At 41.6% G+C, this 23067-nt stretch overlaps 1 protein-coding gene and 1 long non-coding RNA gene across 3 annotated transcripts in view; both read left to right on the top strand.

Moving 5' to 3' along the window:
* Positions 1–23067, top strand: part of LOC131882930 (uncharacterized) — a 103367-nt gene that overhangs the window by 26709 nt on the left and 53591 nt on the right. The window lies entirely within an intron of this gene.
* Positions 14389–21202, top strand: LOC131882935 (uncharacterized). Its single transcript, XR_009373556.1, has 2 exons — positions 14389–14635; positions 20760–21202. It is a non-coding gene; the product is annotated as an uncharacterized LOC131882935 (long non-coding RNA).

The following is a 23067-nucleotide window of genomic DNA, read 5'->3' on the forward strand; positions in this document are numbered from 1 at the left end:
AAGAAGTTCATGTATATATGTGTGTATGTAAGTGTGTACGTGTGTATCCGTACCTTATCTCTAACTAAGAGTAACCATCTCGCGCTCCCAGAGTAAAAGCGAATTGACAGGACGATTAATTCTGCCATCTTAAAAACGGGATCGCCATTCGTCAATCTCCTCCCTCTGCGATTTCCATAATCACTCTTCCAAGTGCAATATTTGAATTTCCCTACTGTGAGAGGGGCCGGGGGTTCGTTCGTTCCCCGATATGGAAATGATGATTCGCGAGATTGGTCACACTCTATTGCTTCATGCAAACCCGAACAACTTCAACACTGACGAGTTCCTCGCACCTTCATCTGAAATCAATGCCTTTCAAATGATCTGAGACTTGAAAAGTAACATCATATTTATAGATTAGGTGGTAAGATTGGAGTGCAGTAAAACGGTCGGTTTGGCAATCAGTTGTATTTCGTTTGTTGTGCATTACATACAATAAGTGCCATGTTTATTCGAACAGAAAGACCGCAAGATATGCGTTTCACGTTCAAAGCCACGGAACAGATCATATATTTTTTCCCAGCCAATTAGATCGAGTAAAAACTTCATTTTTCCCCAGTGTATTAGGAAGAGACACCTCGAAGAATTGCATACAGTCGATAGCGATCGATGTGGGCCTTACCAACAGCTTTAACATCGCTGATGAGCATTGCGTATAATGGCGGAATTTGGGACTGTACTAGGGTGTGGAATTTAGACCCTCCGCCCGATTATGAACACTCGACCTTGACCAAGGTGTGATTTGGAGTCATTGTTGAATTTTGATGTGGTTCCAGTTTGTCATCTTGCTGCCCTGGATCCAGCCGAGCAATTTTGTATCACCTCGCACAACCAGTAACACCAAGCCCCTTTTTGATCGATGTTTGGGTGGAACCCTATGAATTGAAATGGAAAAATTCCGTCAAGGAAAAAAAACACTGCTGACCTTCTTGTCCTCGTCTTAAGCCTTGACGACCGACGAGTCCAAAAAAACCGTTTATTGTTGCAACTTTATTGCTTCATTAGCACCATCTGTTGGCGTAAATGGTTGGGTGTGGTGACTGGAGGAAGAAATTCATGATGTATGGTCTTGAGGCAAATGAATGCCCGGATTAAATCTCAGGAAGTTCAGAAGATGCCGGGAATTACGAGTTCATCTGGAGATCTAAATTAGAGTTTTTGATAAAGGTTTGAAGTTATTTGATCAAGTGAATGTACTACATCATATGCAAAGACAAGTGATGCATGATTTATTTTGTTGAGAAAAAAAACCTTTTGTCGGTCGAGTCTTTAGTCAAAGCAAAAGTTACACCCATCGTTTCTCCACGCCCACTCACCGCCCTTTGTCCAATCATGTTCAACTAAGACAACACACATAATTATGAGGGAAAACATTACCTTCTTAGTCAAATGCATTTAAAGCATAAAAACGTAAGCCATATGCACAAAGTAGCCACTATTNAAAGTTACACCCATCGTTTCTCCACGCCCACTCACCGCCCTTTGTCCAATCATGTTCAGCTAAGACAACACACATAATTATGAGGGAAAACATTACCTTCTTAGTCAAATGCATTTAAAGCATAAAAACGTAAGCCATAAGCACAAAGTAGCCACTATTACCCCTTAAGGCGCCAAGGAAATGGGAAAGACACATCAATGAAAAAATCCCTTCAGTTTCTTTACTTCCTCCCTGGAAGGTATAGATTCTGCCTTCAAGTTCTTTGAAAGATCGCAATGTTTATGCCTGGCTTGTGTGCATGAACACACATGTTCTCTATTGTAGTTCATTCTTCCAGTGAATCTCGCCTATACTTTGCATACTATCCTGTTGTCCATTGGTATTATTTCAAGAAAATGGAAAGGAAAATCCTTCTACCCAAGCCCAGTGGAACACACCTTAAAAGGCAAGCAACTGCGTGTACATACTTTCGTCTCGATTCATTCCAATGAGCGAAATTCCTGGATCAGGAAATAAAGCGAATGAGGCAATGGTCGCTCCATTTGTTTAGTCATCTGGGCGCATGTGTCTTGTCCAGCACTAATGCTCATGGGATGTTTCAATCAGAGATGACTTCATCCAACTCGATCGATGACGATCGTGATTCTTCATTGTAAATGTGGAGCCTTTGTATGAAGAGTGGCTCAGGTTTTCACCATTCAGTGACAAGTGCATTCACATGCTCACCAGCTACACGATACAAGCAATTTCCTGCAATATCCACGTGTGCTTTTCAGGCTTTGTTTTGACGCTATTTCCCCGAGATAGATCTCTCTAGCATCAATTTAAGGCCTGGAATCATAAGTCACTTAGCTGGCTTGAAACTACTATTAGCCTGGTTTAGCTCGGGATGGCGTAGACTTGGCGGGGTTGATCATAGACAAGATCTTGTTTAGATGAGAATTCCCAATATCATGCTTGAATCACTTTCTCCTGCTCGTTCAATGGACGACTTGCTGGGATTGTCTTCATGACACGAAACGTGCTGCGTTCACAGCTCCAAAAATCACCTTTTCAAATCAGAACTCATTATTCTCGTCCAATCTATCTGATCATTCATCGGTAGCGATAATCGCACAATATTATGTACACTTTGCTTCCAATACCAACATCCTTTATGTGGTTGCACAATGTTGCTATTTACAAAACGATACAAACAACTGAGATGAAATTGGTGCTCAAAAAAGGGAACGAGAATCAAGACCAGGGTTTTAGGGGCTCTCAAAAAAGACGACCCGCTTTTCCACGTGACTTATGTTGGATGAACAGTTAGAGAGACATGGAATGTCACTTATATTGACAAGCAATGACAAACCTGTCAATGAGCAGGGCCTCGTTACAAAACCCAAAGCACGAGGGCCCATATCTTGTCGTGCATATTTTCTCTTCATTTCTCAACAAAGATGTCGAAAATTATCTCGACGGCTTTACACGAGAACTGACTTTTCTTTAGCAATGGACCACAGTGTCGAAGTCGCATGTGATCATTCCAATCAATAAGCGAGCACATTGTCAGAAGCACCAGGAATCATTTTGAGGCACATTCACATCATCCAAAATTTGCCTAATTGTTTTTAACGTAGGTTGCACTGTTCTTCCTCTGGTGAGTAAACTTGGAGAACTTGTTTAGTGAAACAACTCCGTGCAATCCCGTCAACGAGCCTTGGTAAAGCAAATGGTGCTTCTCTTCCAAGATTGCTTAATATTTACTTCATATGGATTGGTTTTTCATGCTAATGAACTCAGAATTAACGGACTCCTTTGGCAACACTGACAGTTATCTAGAACAGTAATGTTGGCTATTCGTATTTCATTGGCATTATTTGCTTCGCATTAACTATCGAAGGTTCATGCCACTTACAAGCCTTGCTTGATGCACAAATCTGCCCCTCATTCTACCAGAAAATGACCCTTTGTTAATGTGCTAATGAATTTTCCTTCTAGGTAAGACAATCATCATCTTCAGGACAACTTCTGGTTCTGTTACTCCGAAAGGTGACATAGTCATCTTGATTCTGGAGAGGTTCATCAGGAATCTACAGTCTAAGTGAATAGTTAATTGTGTGTCGTATGGATGATTGGCAGTACCCAAGTACCTCCTTCTCATTGTCCGACCCTATCTCGATTGGAATCTGTGTCCGTGAACCAGGCTGGTCGGCCAAAGAGGGAGGGAACGAGTTAGTTGGCAGAATTAATAATGCTCGAACCTTCCTCCAATTTTGCACAGTTTCCCCATACGGCAAAGTCAAGGGAACGGCGGACATTTTTATGAGCCTTGAATTAACTTGTGATTAGTGAGAGAGAGGGTCGAAATCTTCCTGGCATTCACTATGTACCTAGGGGGAAGGGGGAAGGGGGGGAGGAGAATTCCGGGCCTACTCAATTCCTGGATTGCTCTTATGGAATGCACTTCATCAAAGCTGCTATGATTGGAGTCTAATGGCGCCAAGTTAAGATAAAAGAGGTGATGATAGAAGTCAATCCAAATATTGGGTGGTCCGAGGATGAAGTCAAATTTGTTTCATTTGGTGTGCACTCGCCAATACTTGAATCCATGGGTTGATGTAAAATTTACATTACAACTCATCCACCAGGAAAGTGCTTGCACGGAAAAAAATCAGACTGGAAATTCCCACCTTGAGCTCTGGGCACGTAAATTCGCGCATGCAAGGCAATTAAACGCGAGTTTGTTTACACAGGAAGAAATTAGCTGGAAATGCCCGGGATTCGCAACGGGGCTTTGTTCGCATCCTTTGAGAATTTATGGTTCCTCACGAACCTTGATGTTTGGTCAGAACACCGACTTCCGACAGAGACGAGGAGCGAGGGTGATAATCTCGTTAGATGCCATGCCGAAGAACCTTCTTTCCGATCGCTGATTTGGCCGCTCGCTAATGGACGAGAAACGATACGTCCAGGAAATGGGGTCTTAAGTAGATAGCTATCAGGTTTTGAGCCCAAAAATGAAGTCCGCCATTTCTCTTTTCCCCATCGAAGGCAAAGGGTGTAGTGGTGTGCTTCAGGGAGGTATGCTCACCTCACAATTTGAGAGAATTCGAACTATTTGGAATGACCGACATGAGTTCTTGATGGCCATCAAGAACAAAGGATATGTTTCATTACACTATATTTCATATCCTATTGGTCCTTTCTAAGTGTCCCTGGGCCGACATCATCTTGTGAATCCACCGACGACAAGCCACCGCATTCCATAACCCTTGCAAGGTAGCAATGGCCTCAAAACCCATTAATACGAGTTTGACTGAGCTGATTTGACGTCTGGAAATGAATCTGAGCAAGGTCGAGGGTTTTCTTTTGGCAGAGTCAGGAATTACTATTTATCAGCCTAAGGGCAATAAATCCGCCAAGACGACAGCGGTCCTGCTCGTCTAAATAGAACAGGTCATGCGTCAAGATGAGACCGAAATCGAATCCGCTTTTTCCTTTCCCTTGAACTTGAACTGTTTTCATCTGGTTAGCGGAGGCTGATGCCAAAACTGTCATGCCAACAGATTTGGAGATTTGGTCAATGTTCAAGCAAAATACCCACAGCATTGAGGGATGAGTTTTCAACATGAATCCTACGAAAGCTTCACAAGGTTTTAAGCCCATTGGTTGCGTCATTTCAAGAATCCTCACGACGCTTCCTTTTTGTCTTAGATTTGTTCATTTTCTCTGCATTGTTCTGCCTTCCCATGCTCGTTGCTTTGTCTCTCTTTAAAACCTCATGCCTTCAATCCAATGGAGAGGAAACTGCGATATGAATTCAAAAAAGAATCTTTATCGTTCAGGTCCCTTTAACATTGAGAACTCTTCCAACTTCCATTGTTGAGGCAGTTTTGCCGAGTCGGAATTGATTCTTCGGATGTGTCGTCTAGAAACTCATTTTTGTCGTGACTTTCCAAGGATGATCTTCGGGCCTCGTTCTCAATCAGATACCATATGGAGCTGACTCGGATCCCCTCACAAGGGAGCGATAAGCCAAACATGGTATCATCCATGAAAGATGTGAGAAATGAGTGAAATCCAAGACGGCATAACCCACTCATATACATACTAGCCCCTAGTAAATATATCACTTTCATGGATTTCCTGTCGATGGTATGGTACCTTGGTACTCGAAACTGGAGAATCAAAACACGTCCCACCCTTGAATGGAGTTTGTTGCTAAAACTGTACTTTCGCTCATCATTGACGACATTATTGTTCTTAATCCTTGAAGACAAGATCAACCAACATGACCCCGAAATACTGTGCAACAGACCACCAGAGACGGATGGCAGTTCTCCCTTCCCTTCTTTGGGACTGGCAATTGTTCAACGTTGACATAAATTTCTCCGCCGAGCTTTGAGTTGGTTGTCAGCTCAGTGAATATCAAATGATCCAGGTGATGGTTATTAGCATATTCAAGAATAGAGAAATAGATCAAGGCTGAATATGAGCCTCCAAACACAATGGCGACAGGCTCCAGAGGATAGAGGGAACGATTTTCAATCATTATTTTCTCATCCTCTCAAAGTCACACCACATCCAATCCATGACTACCAACCAACTACCGACTTCATCCTGACTTATGCGCACGCAGTGTAATTACCACCAGGATTGGTATATCGGGATATGAAATGGAATCGGATCTCACCATGCCAAAACGGAGCCCAAACCATCGACACGAATCGAAGATCGGCCTAAAAAACTGAGCTAAATATCAATCAGGATTGGAGATTGGTGTTAAGACCGAGTACTGATTTTGATGCTAATAGAGATGGAAGGCTGGATCGTCACAACACGTTCAATGGAAGTGCGGAACTACTTGAGTTCCTTGGACACCGTCGCAAATTGCGATAAGATGGTAATCTGGAAAAAAAATCAAATGAGCTGGATCCCCTGTTCTTTGTTTCGGACACTACCAAACTCTACCTGTACGTCTCACCTTTGGCGAGCATATTGTTAACGAAGTGCCTCATTTTAGACCCTCGGACAGCCACTATTTGGACAGCTCATGTTCACAAATGTGAGCAACGGGTCTGAATGAGGGCTCTGGAGATTTTCTGTTCTTGAGTAAATGCGGTTGCATGTCCATCAAAAAAAAGGGTAATCTTTTCTACCAGCTGATGCTTCTGAGTTCATTGTGTGTAGTGAAGTGAGTACAAGTCTCGTTAGTTGGCTTCTGGCATGCAAGTGCACCGATTGATATAATTGTAGAGGGCTTTAAACAACCCCTCCGTAGTCTTCCTGGCTACTCCAGCTTCAAAAGACTCTTATGAGGAAGAAGCTAAAGTGGTGTGAAAACGAATGTCAAGCCTTGGAGTTTGGATCGAGGAAACCCTTAGGCCAAACCAAAGAGATGGGCTCAAATGAAGCGATGCATATTGTGTTGGAAATCACCATGAACTCATGGCAAGTTCATGCCTATTTAGCAATCAATGCTCTCGCTCCACTTCGCCTATTCAAAGGCCTGAGAAGAAGACTAGTTTTGGTGAGGCAACTAAGTAATCGGTGCAATTGGCAATTGGGATCGGATGTTTTATAATGGACCGATGCGTTAAACTAGTTCACCTTCAGGAATCGTTTCCAGAATCCACGTTTCTTGTCGATAATGAAGAAGATTGGAATCTGGATAATCTCGAGAAGTGGATTCAAGATTGTTTCAAAGGTTTGGTTTTGGTTTGGTTGACGATTTCAGATCCTAGCAATATGGCGGAATCAAATTGACTTTAGACTTTGGATCTCATTGCGTGTGTTCAACATGATTTGGAATACAAATTTGAAAAAGGATCATCTGACTATTGCACAATGAACGATTGTGTTTGTTCCTGTATCGGGAGGTTTGATCGGACTGCTACCATTTTGAGAGCCGCAAATTATTGTGACCTTTGATTCTTGGCTCTATATTTGGATACCACTGGGTTCCGACTCGTTAGGCAAGAAATGGGTAAAACATTGGAGGAAAAATAAGCCACCTTTTTGACCAATAACTTCGTCCAAGTTCGCGACCTTTGGGGGCTGCCCTAAAATCATGTTTATCATAACGAGGCCACACAAGGTTAAACATATTCATTATTCCGTTGCTTAAATTAAGCCAGCTAATTAAGACGTTTACGGCCCATGGAGTTTCTTTGAGGTCAAGAGAACTTGGTCGAGTGGTTTGCCTCCAAACCACTCATTATTGACCTATTAGAAAACACATCCACCAACGTCTGGTGCTTCATCGTGTGATAAAAAAAACTCCAACTTGGCCAATCCTCGTATTAGTTAGCCAAATTTGAGTGAGCTGTATTTTAGTTCTTATTCAAGCTATTCTCATAACGCACATTGAAATGAGAAAAAGAGGCCCATTTCTGGGATTGGGCCCATTTTTGATCGTTTTTGATAGCGTCATGGAATGTGTTGTTCAAGGTTCCATAAGATAGGAGTGCGTAACATGTGGTACAATCTGAAATGCATGTCAATTCAACATTCATCACATCTGAAAATCTTCTCATTTAGTAGCAGAAGGAGGGAATGTTAAAAGGTTCAAACGAGCTTCTTGAGTCGTTCAACGACGCAGTTTCCTGATTGTTATGACCCAACTATCCCGTTGAACAAATACATACTACACAATTGCACGCAGAGCTCGGGATCCAAATTGGGTTCCTTTGAAGAATGAGAATTGTGCATCATTTATTGTTTTGTCTTGCCACAATTGCAAATGGTGGCTGATAATCATGGCTTAAAAAAGGACATGTGAACATCTCCGTCCGTTGTCTGTCTATCGTTCTCAGGCCAATGTTGTGCAAATATTGGCCCATCGAAACGATTCTCTCATCAAATGATCATTAAGGTAAACACTAATTCACCGCTGCATATGGTCCCGATTGCACTGTGATGAATAAAGCGTGCAAGCGTTTGAAACTCAGAAGAACGACCTTCTGTCATGCAGTGTGGAAAGATATTTTGGAAGGTGGTTGATCATAAATATTGTTAATCCATTGATTGGAGGGCATGGCAAGTTGAAGGTGGCAATTTAGCACCATTGAAACATCTCAAATGCGCGGTTGAGAGTGCTTGCTTTGCTATCCACTATCCTGTGACAAGACTCCCTCACCTTGATTTATGGGCTTTTAACTGATCTTTTCGGGGATTGATTGCTCCTTAAGCGAAGACTTATGCACTCACTATTAGAATTTCACTTTTCCTCGTTCCCTGTCTGCCTTCATAAAGAATATGTTGGTGAAAATGATGCCCGACATCTTTCAAGGAAAACCCACCCGGAAGTGTATAAATATAGAATTTGAACCTCGGAATCTGTGTGATGATGGCGTGATGATGTTTCCATTATTAAGGTTCATTTAGGCCTAGGGGAGGTTTCTTGCCCGGAACTGAAAGTTATTCCAACATTAAAACTGAATTAGAGTTCAATTTATCATTTCATGCACGTTGTCCAAGCTGGGCTTTTGATCAATCGGCGCATATGTTGCTTGAACCCTTGCTTACTGTATGCGTCGCACGAATATTTTCCCGCCCTATAGGTGGTCCTTTTTCAAAAAAGTCAACCCAGTTAGAGTGAAACCATTTTAATTTCACCATGAGCATTCTGACGAAGTCCTTTTAATCGGAATGGGCGAATAATACCGACAAATGGACTGCTTTTCAAGTGGACGAAGACACAGAGAAATTATAATGACATTGGATATTGAGTTCGTTTGCGCCCCTGATTAGAAAGTCCAGTCATATAAGAGGAATTTATATGGATTTCACGAGCATGCTCATGTGTCGCTTTGTTTTTTTGTATTTTTTTACATTTATTTATTTTTTGCAGCATTTGGCCTTTAAAAGTGCAACAGAAATTTGGAAAATAATGCAACCGAATAAATCATCATTTTTGGTGTCACTGTTGGTGTTCTCGTCCACATTTTTAGGCGTTCTTCGCACCAACGAATCGCCAAGGAACATACTTCAAGGTGCTAGTCGGGTCTTTCGAGAAAAGTCACATGTCGGACTCCTGTGAAGGGGGTCGAGTTCATTAATCATCGCGGAAGTGTTGGCGAGAATCGAAATATGAGTTTGTCTATTTGGTGTTTTCGCAATTCATTCACCAATCAACACGGCATTTCATGGCATACCAATTTTGGTCAGTCCTCCATGAATGTGACAAGGTCAAAACAGGTGCTTTAGAGAAGGCCATACACACACTTCGCCTGATCTCGATTGGCACCAAAACGTGAGACGCTGATCTCGATCGGGGGTTTGAATCACTTGCAAAGCCTCTCTTTTTGGCGCCTTTTCCCATGCATTCTTGCGGACCCTTCAAGTTAAAATTGAAAGGAAATCCTATCGATCCTATCGATGGTTCTAGAAAAGTGAATTATGGGGGCCAACCGGTTGGGAGCATATGCAAGCCATTCAGATTTTCCAGGAACAAATCCATCACCATCCCAAGTGGTAATTGATTGAGAGTACTGCTCAGGTTGCTTTTCGAAGTGTCTGAAGAAGCCGTAACCGATGACAATTCAGTTTCTAATTCTAATTTTCTAGGCAGACTTTTGGTTAGTTCGTGGGTAGTTGAAATAAACGCACTCCACTGTCATGAGAAGGTACGCGGGTCGTAATTTACGAGACATAAAACACGCTGTTGCAGTGTATCACTTTCAGGGTGTCCAAACTTGCCAAGAAATTTGCTGCTCAAGGGCAAGCTCGGAACTCCTTTTTCACGATCATTAAATTACATTGCAATGAGCTCGAACCTTGTTTTTAGATCATTAGTGAGATGCCCACCCAAACTGAGCGGTGTCATACGGCTGTTTCCTGAAACATATATTACAACTCCCTTGAGCCATTAGCAGAAGTTGATGACGGAGTCGAAGAGTATCCTTGAAGAGGATGAAAATTTAAGTTCAGACACGTCTAAAAAAGGTATTGATTCCATCCATAAAGATGTCACTAGTTTGTAACTGTTTGGGTTAGTGGACGTTTTTGGGTGTATCCAATGATCAAAGCCAAGATTTACAACTCGTTAGCTGGCAGAACTAGTGATGAGGCAAACCGGCAATTATTTGATGCATCTGTTGACAGTTTGGCCTTTTTCTGAATGCAGTTGTAGCCGCAAAAGGTTGTGTTTATGGGCGGTAATCATGTTGCATTCCTTTTTGAAAGATCCATGTCGATTTGGTGCTCAGTTTTTTTTAGAATCTCAATTTGAAGCAATAACGTGACAAATCATGTTTGGCTTTGATCATATTAGCAATGAATGGCGGAACACGTGGGGTCATGAATGGTGTGTGTAGGCTCTTGAAATGGCACCCTGGCCACAATTTGGGTTGATATCAAGCCAAAGCCGAATTATTATGTAACCAGCTTTCAACCCAAACCATTCAATTTGAACTTCCCACGAGTTGGTAAATGATTTTTTTTTCAGGGCTCGATCTTTGTCTAGACAAATCTTTTGAGAGCATCTGTTTTTGCAAGTTGCTTATCTTACCGTAAAAGGCTACTTGTCACAGAATTGGTGGGATTGATCTTGCATTTAAGTCCTTGGCAAAAAAACATTGATATTTGAAAGGGGGGTGAGCTTTTATCATCAACAGATAAAACTCGTATTTATAATCGTACAAGGCCAGGGAGACGAGTCCTCCTGAGAAACGGAAAAAGATGGGTTGACTCCATTTTTGGCAAGTGGTTCAGTGGCAGAACAGGAAATGCAAAATACGAGACAGATGCTTGATTGTTCTAGAGTCATTTTTGGGTGGTTTTCCCCAGAAAAGTCCATTTCCTCATGCCTCTGCTTGCGGTTAGCCCATAAAAAAAAGTCCAGGTTTGGACCGTCAAAATGGGTAATAACTTTATTGCGATCGCCCTCATTACTCTGAAGGATCCACAAGTGCATATCTGTCTCATCCAGCTCTTCTTGGTTGCACAGAGAGGCAATAGCAATGATGAAGATCATAATGGTCATGAATGGTGATGGTTTCTGTTCTCTTGTGGTGAATGGTGTCATGAGGAAGCAGTGGTTAGTCTTGGGCGACTAACAAACCGACCCCCCCACATTGATGTTGCTGTTGATGTTGTTGTTGTCGAATAGTTCATACCCACACTGTCTTACGCACTTGGAACTATCCTTGACGAACAATGACAGAAGGACTTTACGTAGGCAAACGAGTCATTTTTCCGGGGATCTCCTCTCCTCTGTCAGTCTGTTGGTCTCTCCCCCACATTATAATCATCATTATCATCATCACCCTTACTCTCGGCACCCTCGCACTCAAACGCATCAGTAAGAGCTCAAAAGTCATCACGACGATCATTGAGTGAGTGGTGCTAATATAGTTTGTCAATGAATGAGTCATTGCATCAGGAACACCCAGTAATTGACGAGACGTAAATAAATTCAAATCATGTAGCACACCGGATGGACCAAGCAATCTCCAGTGACGGCGCTCTTTCGCATCATTAGGAACCGGACTAATAATTTTGTATTTGATTTTCCCGCCTACATTCTCAGGCGTCAAGAACAAGCGGAAGCTGGCCAGTGAAAGAAGACACGTGATATGGGCACAAATTTACTAGAGACTAAAAGTAACATGCTTCCAAATACAAAGAGCACTCGCCAAGTTATGCCTAGTCAGCTGTAGAATGTGTGTATGAGAAAATCCAGGCTGCCAAGAGTACTGATAAGTTACTGTTTCTGCTTTTGGTGAAAAGGTTGGTCTGGAAGTTCGTCATACTGTTGTTAAGGATACAACGTTGTATGAAAAATAGCCGTAATGTTTTGGATCAAAGCTTGCAGATAAATAACACGCGGAATCCAGAAATGTCCTGAATCCATTGATGTGATATCTGTCTGAAGTTTTGATCTTTGGAATGATGTGTTTTCCTGGTGGTTCCTTCTGTCACTAGATAACCCTAGTCTTTGGTTCAAGTCCAACAATTTTTGATTTCCTTAATCCATGGCACTCAACCCAACCAAGCCAATCAATCGGCTGATGAGTTAAAAAAATATCTGCTTCCTGGTCAATATCAATGTGTTTGGTCTCATTTACTAGTGTTACCTTCAGAATAGAGTCCTCCGTCGTGTCATTCCTCAAGTACATCATTTCTATGCCATGTGCTCAAGCAATCAAAATGGTTTTTTGGCTCCTCCAACCTTTCCAAGAGCCGGATGGGGGCCTGACAATCACACTTTCGATCTGCTTTTGGAGGCACGGATTTCTCATCAGGGGTGGCATGAGCGACATATTCGGTCGCAGAAACCTTTCTCGTTCCTCCGTTGAACTTGGAAGTACCTTTGACGGTGGGAAAATGTACATCGGGATGATTGAAAGATAGTCGTAAACGCTGTCACACCTGAACCAAATTTGCCGACTAAGTTAGTGTCTAGCATTGATGCTTCTTGAGCCTGGGGGCAACTATGAGTTTGTTTTGGCATATCTTGGAGACTCAACTTGTCGTCCATTATCTTCTAGTTTGTGAATCTCAGTGACCATCAACCCCGAAAATTGTCACTCTGAAGATCATTTAGAAGGGTTCTTTTGCGATCTTGTCTGAGAGAACTTGTGCTCCACGCAGAAGGATCTGATCTCGAAGGATGCGATAACCCAAGTGTCCTTGGGCCTGCATGATTACCGCTCAAATATGTCTGATGTTGTCTGCATCCATCAAGCGCTTTATCAACAATTGACAACCCGGTTAAGTCTCAAATCTCCAGGAAGTGCATTTCGAGTTCAAGAAATAACCGCAAGGTGTCAGCTCAGACTGAACCCACGACTTTTTCCGGCACTCTTGGCAGCGCCACCTATATATACAAGTTCAGACGACTGTCAAAAGAGGCGCTAAGAACGATCGTTGAAGTCTCTCACGAGAATCTATTGTTTGCTAGCGCTCCCTAGGCTAGCTAATACAGACGAATTAAAGTTCAAGGTCATATCATTTATAGGGCCGTGCTATTCTTAATCGTCCGTAAGATAAGATACCTTTGTAAGAACAAAAGAATCAAGAAAGCGAATATTTATTTGGCACTGTTCTTGCATACTTTGGAACCGATTAAGATGCACTTTGGAATACCCTTGTCTAAACTCTCTATTCTTTATTGGCGGGATAAAAATCATTTCAAGTTGTAGAAGATAAAATATGTTGAAGAGTAAAGGATAATGGCAAAATTGCAGCTGATGGTTGAATCTTTACCAAGAAATCCTCATGGTTCTACTTCAAGGAATGGAAATCTTTAAACTCCACCCGTTCTACAATTCATTTGATCTTGATTTCGTTGGACTTGCTACGCTTAAACCGACTTCATTCTACCAAGGAATTAGTTCATCACAAATTTTGACCAACCATTGATGACCTCTACTTTTCGAATATCTCTCCGAATTTTCCCGAGAGAATTCTCCAATACTAATTCAAAGGAATACCGTGCATAGACCGACAGATCTAATTTCTTGCATGTGGGTTGGGCATCTCAGATTCCCTAATCCAAGCTTCCGGTTGATTATCAACATGAACGCCATGCCTACCGGTATCATTAAACGATGTCGAACTTGATGATCATTTCATGAAGCGCCTTCAAGAATTTGCTTAGGTTGTGTCTGCGCTCTAACTGAAACACACTGATCAACTAGACCCAAAACCAGAGCACCTCACAAACTCGCTTCACATCTCAGCTCATATTTCATAATAATACGGAAGGATCCAATGCTGAACACCACATTCTGGCGGATAACCGTGATCAACTTGCGCTAAACACCTTAGAGCAATCCCTCAGGGTGGCCAGAATTTGGTCTGAATGACTCAATTTCGGGGGCGACGTGACGTCAGGCATGTTCTGGAAAAACAGCTGAATGCCAATCTTGAATCACACGCCTTTTGAGCTCAACTAGAACAACGAGATAGGACAGTTCATCGACTCTATGGATAACCGTTTGGCATTAGTTAGTATACGGACGCCTATGTTGTACATCCGGATGTACTTTGTGCATGAAGTCAACCCAGGCAGATATGGGGTGCGAGGACCACACCTGCATGAAAAGCCATTGGAACAATGAGTCTGTGAGCCGAATGAAACAAGATTATTCGCCCTCCGATTCCCTCTCCCTGAAGAGTGGTCAAGAAGGCAGTAAATATTTATGGGAGGCGCATTGGCATGTGAGTTGTTCAATCGCAGGAACGGTAATGAAATAACACGTAGAACAGAAATACCTCTGACTAATATTAATGAGCTCATACCAAATTCTATTATTTCCAGTCTCACTTGAGTTTGGGTATGAACCATGGCAAGTGTCAGTATGTAGGCATCGTTTTGTAGCTTTGTACTCTGAGATCCGATTGAGTAAGAAAATTATGGTCTTGGGGTGCTTCAGGGAGTTGCGAGTTGCCCAAGCGGAACGTCACAATTGATCAAGTGACCCCAGTTTGACCTTTGGTCGCTCGTTGGGGCGGGATGATTGACAGGAAAATGCCAATTATTGGACATGATTTATTTGGCGATTGCAAGTTGTGCGAATGCTGTTGATCACGCCATCAGAGACGGACTCGTTGTTGCATTGTCATTTGTTCATTCCAAGAACGGGATAAAACCAGATCACGAGGGCTTCATTATCAAGAGGTAGCTGCTTCTCCCGAAATACTTTCAATATTGTCGACTGGATGAAGGAATCTTTCCGCGTTTTGGCGCTTCTCTTCTACACAAAAGGCTTTTTGTCTCTAATGGAGCTTGACCCCATCTGGGGGTTTACCGTGAGATCGCTCCATTGACGCGTTAAAAGAGATTCATTCGTGTTCTGGAGTTTTTAAGCTTGCTTGGAGTTGGGCTAGTTACTTGCAAAATGCCAAGGTTCTTGAATAAGTGTCATGCCTTTGAATCTGTGCTCTAGTGCATGGATATTTAATAGAAATGTTAAAGAAATATATCATAATACCTTGTTGGCACCATTTCTCTTTTAAAAACCTGGCGAAAAAGCTCGGAAACTTGAGGTTGGCACTTTTGCTCTAAAATATAACTGTCTATGGCGTCGAAATTATAGTTCCTACTACCAATTTGAAATACAACAAAGTGTTAACCAGTAAGGGATGCGAGTTTGAATACATTTTGGTTCATTTGTTGACTAGTTTAAAATCGATGGATTGACGCATTTATTTAATTTTCCCTTTATCCCTTTAACTACATTAAAAGGCGTTTCCTTACAAAAAGACGATTTTGCAATGTGTGAGGTGCGGGAATTCTGATGGAAGAAAATCTTGGCATGATATTGACGAGACCAATATTTTTTGGCGTTCCTTAAATTTGATCCCTTTTCAATCACCTTGTCGCATTCACCCAGGTGAAGTAAAGAAAATTCATGGAAAAGAATAGTGTGACACCCTGATTTTGGACATCATGTGTAAGCAGAATACAAACATTACAACTAACTCGCATTTTGATCCAATTGAACTTTCAATTATCGAGTGAATTGTGTTGCAGAACTCAAATAATGTCTTTTTTTGGTGAAGTTTTGTCACTGAACCAATATCTTGCCTCAATATCAGAATAATGTTTGCTTGAACAAGGTGGCAAATCGAAATCAATGATAAATTCAGCCTATGCCCATTGCGGGTTGGCTGTGATGTTTGTCTAAATTCTCCGTCCACAAGGTGCCCAAAATCAGGGTGCCACACAAAAATTTGCCACAAATTGTCTTTACTTCGCATGGCTACTTACGTACATGCATGCAATCTGTACATTGTAGTGATATGATGTTTGATTGATGGTTCTAACGTAAGTTAGCAATCATGGTATGCAGAAACTTCAAGATTTTATCCTGTCTATTCTGCCCTGTTTTGATGCATCATCTATCTTTCTTAATATTGGAGTGGCGAACTGAAATTAATTCTCCAAGGTAAATGCAGCTTTCTTTAACATTATATTAATGCATTCAGACGATTCGCCATCTCAACCCTTTTTCGACGAATCACTATGGAAAACGAGGAAAACTTAGTAACCGCATTCATTTCCATTTCCACGATATCAAATTCCCTTAACAACGTTTCTTTACAAAAGAGTCAGTTTGAAATAGCTCTGCTCAAATGGCAAGAAGTTGGTGGCTCTGCCAATCTTAAACCGATTTGGGCTCGCTCAGAATAACCGCTATTTAAGCAGAGGTTGTCACGACTTTCAACTCTAAATTTCATGGCAACTATCATTTGCTTCTTGTTTTTTTTCACACCGGCAATTGCTTGACAACGATTTGTCGTGGTTTGTTACCCGTATGTCAATGTACTGCACGTATGTACATCGATGAATTTAGTAGATACTTGATGCAGTATCACAACAAACATTCCAATCTCGTCCGGATATCTTTCGTAAAAGAAATAACTGAACTTGAAACAAAATAGGAGAGGTGGGCTTTCAAGCCTTCTTCAACCCATTGTCATTGAATGGTGGTAATTTGCCACAACAAATCGCTCTTGGCTAATTACTCAAACTCGGGCCCAATTTGGAAAATCCTTTGAGCGCTTAACTTGGTGATGAATGAGTTGAATCTTTGTCTGTGAGAGTGCTGACAGATACAGAACGCGCAAGAATGATTTTTTTTCTCCGTTTTTTTCTCACGCAGGGATATGATTTAAAAGTCAAACTGTTTTATTTTCTTAAAACCACTGAGTTTGCGGGGATATTGAAAGAGTTAACGGGATTTTAGGGAATCCGGTTCCTAGTGTCAACCGGCATTTCATCTCCATGCAATTATCAGCCTAGCTCAATTTGATTCGAGATTATTTTGCGTCCTACGAGGCATGAAGTTTCCAGTTTGTTAGCATGCTAATTAGTCGAGGAGCAACCCTTAAATCATGATCCGAAGATGCACGGAAGTTCGCGGAATGTGCAGAGCCGGATCATAATTTTTGGGGCCAAAACTAACCAGAAGCAATTAGCGTTGAAAGATGGCGCAATGGTCTTTACCCAAGATCAGCCAATAATTCAATGAGACACGCACTCATTCTCTTACCATGTATCTGCACGTATCTATCTATCTTTCACATTCCCTACGTACGACTGTACGTACGGTACGCTCCAAAGAATATTCTCAGCTGGGAGTTTAAATAGTTTGTGATTTATGGCCTTTAAAGGTGTCTCTACTAATTTAGTCAAAGGCCGCACGGAAACAATCGCTCGGAAATAGTGGACATTATGCCTTTTTGTCTCTTGACTAGAAGTGGGTTATGCACAAAATCAGAAAAATTTGATCTACTCTATCTTTGTGCATGTGGTCACGTTCCAATCACTTTGCAACGAAGAACCAAGTACTGAGAATGGAAGAGTGAATCAGAGTCTCTTTTGTATTAACTCAACACTTCCTCCTAACATTTCGACAAGACAATTTCAGGATCACGCACTAGTACTGGAGATCTTCAAACACATTCCCACTACATACTAGACTGCTCACTACATAAGCAAGCTGTAAAGTAGAGTACTTATTCAAAGTGCAACAAGATCAGGACACACCACAGAGTGAGAGAGATCCTTCTTGGGAATATCATGTCCGAATCATTTTGCGGCTCCATGACTACATTTGCATCTTCAATGGTTTTGCCAGTCCACACATTACAGACATCCACGGGCACAGAGAATTCCTTGCTTAAATAAGTTGCTTTTTTTAACAGAGAACGATAGCAGAATGACTAAAAATAACACGAGGCTAGACGGATGTACGTACGAGTAACTTCTGAAATCCCGCCGGTTTAAAGAAGATGGTGGTTACACGTAGTGTACGCAAAGAAGTGCCTGTGACCATACGGAAAGAACACGTTCTTCTAATTAGTATATGGACTTGAACTGATGGCCCTGTTTTGAATCTTTTCCCATAAGGTAAGGGCTATTTATCTTCAGGGTTGGTAGATTTGTGATCTACGTTGCTCGTAGATCCGCATTGGGTTCCAACGGTCCCACCCAATCCCACCAATCAACACCCAATGTGGCCAGAACTGATGAATTGTTGCTTGCTCAAAATGTTGTCAGCCATTCTAGGGACATTCAAAAAAAGGCATGAGAGGGGTTAAAAGTGCCTAATGGGGAAATGAAATAAGATGAGGCGTAAGCACCAATTTGCTTGGGACAAGGATTGTTGTATTAACGTTTTTAGGCAGTTCGCACATTACACTTTGAAAAAGCTCATTTTTTTTCTGGTCGTAAACATTACGCCAGTTTTCAATCTAACAAAATGACCACCACTAATGAGAGGAGTCCACAGATTGGTAACAGTATTTGTATTTCAAAAATCTCAGACACAGTTGGTTTTTGCGTAGTTTTTGTGGTACACGAAACATTTCACAACTAAATGTTTTTATTACTGCTAGTTTGAATGGCCTTGAGTGGCCCATCTTTTGTATTATAGTGCTATTTTCTTTAATTTTTACAAATTGCCTGATCCTAATTGTCCTTCATTTATTCAAGGATGGTAACGATGTTTACCTCGGAGATGCTTTTTACGACAAAGATCTTGGCTTTTCGTGCTATAGTAGAGCACTAGAGTACAAGTCCTTGGTGAATACAAATACAGCTACTCTGATTTTCAATGAAACCCTAACTAGGCCTGAGCAAAGCAGACATGTTTCATGAGATTGGCCTTATCGGTGATTCCAATCACCACTCAAATATCCTCGGAATCGCCACGGCTGGCCCAAATATGGCAACCATTTAAGTGCCAGTCCGAGGATTTGTCCGCTCAACCATTCACCACAACCAGACATCTTAAATTAATAACTTCCAACCAGACCAAACCAGACGAACCATCTTTATGTCACATACGCCCATGGCTAACCGTACTGCACTCGTATGAAATAGTTTCAGGTCTGTAGTCCTTCAATCCAACGGGAACTGACTCAGGGAATAAAGGTCTTAGGCCATGCTTGAACAGGTGTTGTCGATTCATTAATCGGTGCCGGATATGCTTATGTAAATGATGCTCACAATGGGAGCGATGAAGTCGATCGAGAACTTGATGATCCGCCATTACAAAGCAGGACTCGGATTTACCGAGCCCTGGCCAGATCATAACTCTGGGTCCATCATCTCTAGCTCACCACCATATGTGGCGAGATGTACGTACTACTAGTATATAGAGCATGATGATCGTTCTGTATGGACTACAACCGCTTGGGGTGGATTATGGAGATCAAGAGTGCTGGCTGGCATGTCAGAGGGCCCTTCAATGAAATGTTGTTTTAAGCCCCCGCTTAAGGTGCTTGTTGGTACTTGTACATACTATTCATCCAGCACTACAGGGTGGTCAGAAATAACGGTAATTTCACCTTTGCTGTTGAAAAACGTATCGATTGATCTTCAAAACAAAATTTCATGCGAAAATATTTGAACATCTGCCAAGGTTATCTTGAAACAAATTATACTCATTTTCTTCCCTCTAAGAGACAGAGGCAAATTTCTCGAAGCCAAGATAAGTCTCCTTTGCACGGGAAAAGCATTGTGGTCATGGTGAGCGAGTATAACGTATTCTTTCGTCCGCCCGTGTCATCTGCGATGAAGTACGTCGTAGTTTAGAGGCTGTGTGGTCGCAAATGAAGGTCATATTGAAGCTCTTCCTTGGGTTGTTTCTTCAATTTCTCTTTTAATATGAAATAGCCATTGCCATTATTGGACTTTAACCTTAAATTTCAAATCATTATATTGCCGTTATTTCCGGCCACCCGGTATCCATATGTAGTACAGTGCATGGTACGCGTAGTACTGCAAAAGGCTCGTGCCCATTGAATCAGGTCGAGATTGAGATAGTGCGTGCCATCTAATGTAGAGCAAACATTTTATGGCAAATGTATCCGGGTTGCCGTTGTCCGAGAGCAGGTCAGAATTCGCTTATCATGGCTTTAAATCTTGTCTCAAAAAATGGTCTGTGATTATCGTAACGGAATGCTAACCAGATAGATAGGCATGGTTTCCCATCTTGGACAAATGCTGTTGCTTAGTCCAATTTGTTCGAGTAAACCACCTTTACAAAGATCCTCCTGACGTGACCTTAGAGATCCGGATTGCATAATGCGAAAGATCGTAGATGTCTCTTAATCAATAGGGCTCTGATTGAGCAAAACAAAGCCTTTTGGCTTCAAGAACCCCCAAGATCCTCTTGAGAGAACTTCGAATCAGATCTTGGGTACACTCGACTCACACAGGTGGTGTTTCATTGGGATCCTGCTTGGTAAACACTAAACTCTCATCTCATTCAGAAGCCCAATATCCAGTGTTCACAACGAATGTGCAGTATCCAAGTGGTTGTCTTTCTAGTACGAATCCTGGTGATGCTAATCTTTTCGAGAGGAACAAGAATGGGGCCCGCATGCCAAAGATCCACACCCAAAACCAGGGGCGCTCTGCCACAATAATCCAAAATCTCTCATATTGTTCATCATCGTTAGAAACCTGCCATTACGAATCATGAATAGATAGAAAAGCCGGAAAACAATATTTGGGGAGAACGATTCAACCATTCAACTTGAGAATGTGGGAGCCCTGAGGTGAGGAATAAAATGCCGAGTCCGATGCTTGGTTATATTCAAATTACGCGGAGACTTTTCTGCTGGACTCATCACGAGGTTTGGCACCAATCGTTTGGAGTGGACGCTTGGATGGTATGCGAAGCTCTTTCATCAACTCAAGCATATTCAAGATATGCAACCACAGATAAAGTGAAGCTCAAAGTGACTCCAATCAAACCTCCGAGTTCTTTACTTGCATTAGTTGACTCCTTGATCTTTCATTATCAAGATGCCTTCTTCTTTTTGAACTTCGGCTTCTCTCTCTCATCTCCATTTCAACTCGGGAGTGTTTTTTCATTACTGGAAAATGACATAATTGCATTTAATTGCAGAGCGTACAGCGAGTATGCCTTTTTTCATTAGCTGGGAGATGATTTCAATTGCCTTCCAACAAGGATCCTTAGCGATGGGGCCATAAATTTCAAGTCCAAGCTAATGCTGCATCAACTAAGTTTTAATCGATCTGTGGGAGGACAGGGATGCACCTTCAGCCACCATTATGCATTCTGGACGGGGTTCTTCGACCAGTTGTCACCTAATATAGTGACATCAAATGACCCAAAGCTCTTCATCCATCAGCTTCATAGACTTCTTGTGCCAAATGCTTTAGCCTTATCTGGTGTATGAATACAAATAACCAGTCAAATGGAACAATGAGATACGTGATGACAGATCAAATGACAAACCAGAATGAATAACCCGCCAACTAGTTTGTAATTGATCGTCAACTATCTCTAGATATTGGGAACCGATATGACCGTACCAATACCAATGCCAATACTAATGCCAATAATCTTCCGAACTTTAAGAACTCTTTTTTTTGAGGAATTCCTTACCACTACTGGGAACGTGATCGGAAACAGTTCAACTTGAAATACTTTTACTTATAATTTAATCAATGATATTGGTTTACCAAAGAATCAGAGTTTTGACAGATCTGGCTAGCCTTTGAGTAAAGGGTTATTGGTTTACCAAAGAATCAGAGTTTTGACAGATCTGGCTAGCCTTTGAGTAAAGGGTTGATCTGGAATTTTGATCCGAAATTTGTCCGAGTCTGACTTGAAAGATGCTACTGGATCAACGTCTACGTATTCCCAACACATTTTTGTTTTAGAGGGAAGAAATTGAAAAATGAAAGAGCCCGAGAAAGAAGAAGGGAAGACGTCATTGTTCGAACTAACCTAGATTCTTACCAAGATACCTTAAAACTCCACTTTGAGCCACTTTGTACGTACTGTCACTAGAAATGGCCATAAAAATAGGTTGGGACAAAGCTGATGAATGCTTTTGGAAACGTACAGTATCAGATACCTTTTGTGCCTTCTTAGAATATTCTGCAGCCCCAATCTCTCTAGTCTCTCCTAATACGAGAACTCTCTCATACCTTCAATGTTCCTTGACAAACGTCTTTAGACCTTTTTGACCTTCTGCAATCCTGTTCAAATAAGTGGAATACAAATGGGAGAAGCAGCATATTCAAGATGTGGTTGAATAATCGGCTTGTACAGAGTTAGCATCGTGATACTTTCTGCGGACTTAAATGTCCGATTTATCCAAATGCACGTTTGAAAAGCTTTACATAGTACTTTCAAATGGATATGCTCATCGAATTTTCCATTATCTTGTAGAACCACCCCATTTCGTTGCATTTGAAACTTCGTGAAATATAATTTAATCGGATGGAGCTAGGTGCCAGGTGCCAGGTGTAGGACCCAAGAATTTCAGAACTATTACTCGATTCATAAAAAAAGGTGTTTGGGTGGATTTTGATCCCACAACGAAAAACCTCCTTAAAGATGTATCGCAACATAAATTGGGCCTGTGGATTTTTAGGGCTGTGAGGAAGGTTTTTACAGCCTCCAAAGCCAAAACCCCAATTTATGTTGTGATACATTTTTGAGTTAGCAAAAGTTCTTTTCTCAAAAATCTCATTTCTCTGTCTTGAAAGCACTGAGTAAATCAATGGAATTTTCAAATTCATCCCTTACATTCTCGTCCTTCATCTCCACCTGAAATCTAAATCTTCCATCAAAACTCGTGCCAGACAGTTTTGTCAA

The sequence above is a fragment of the Tigriopus californicus genome, chromosome 7, assembly GCF_007210705.1.
Source record: "Tigriopus californicus strain San Diego chromosome 7, Tcal_SD_v2.1, whole genome shotgun sequence".
In the NCBI taxonomy this organism is placed as follows: Eukaryota; Metazoa; Arthropoda; class Copepoda; order Harpacticoida; family Harpacticidae; genus Tigriopus; species Tigriopus californicus.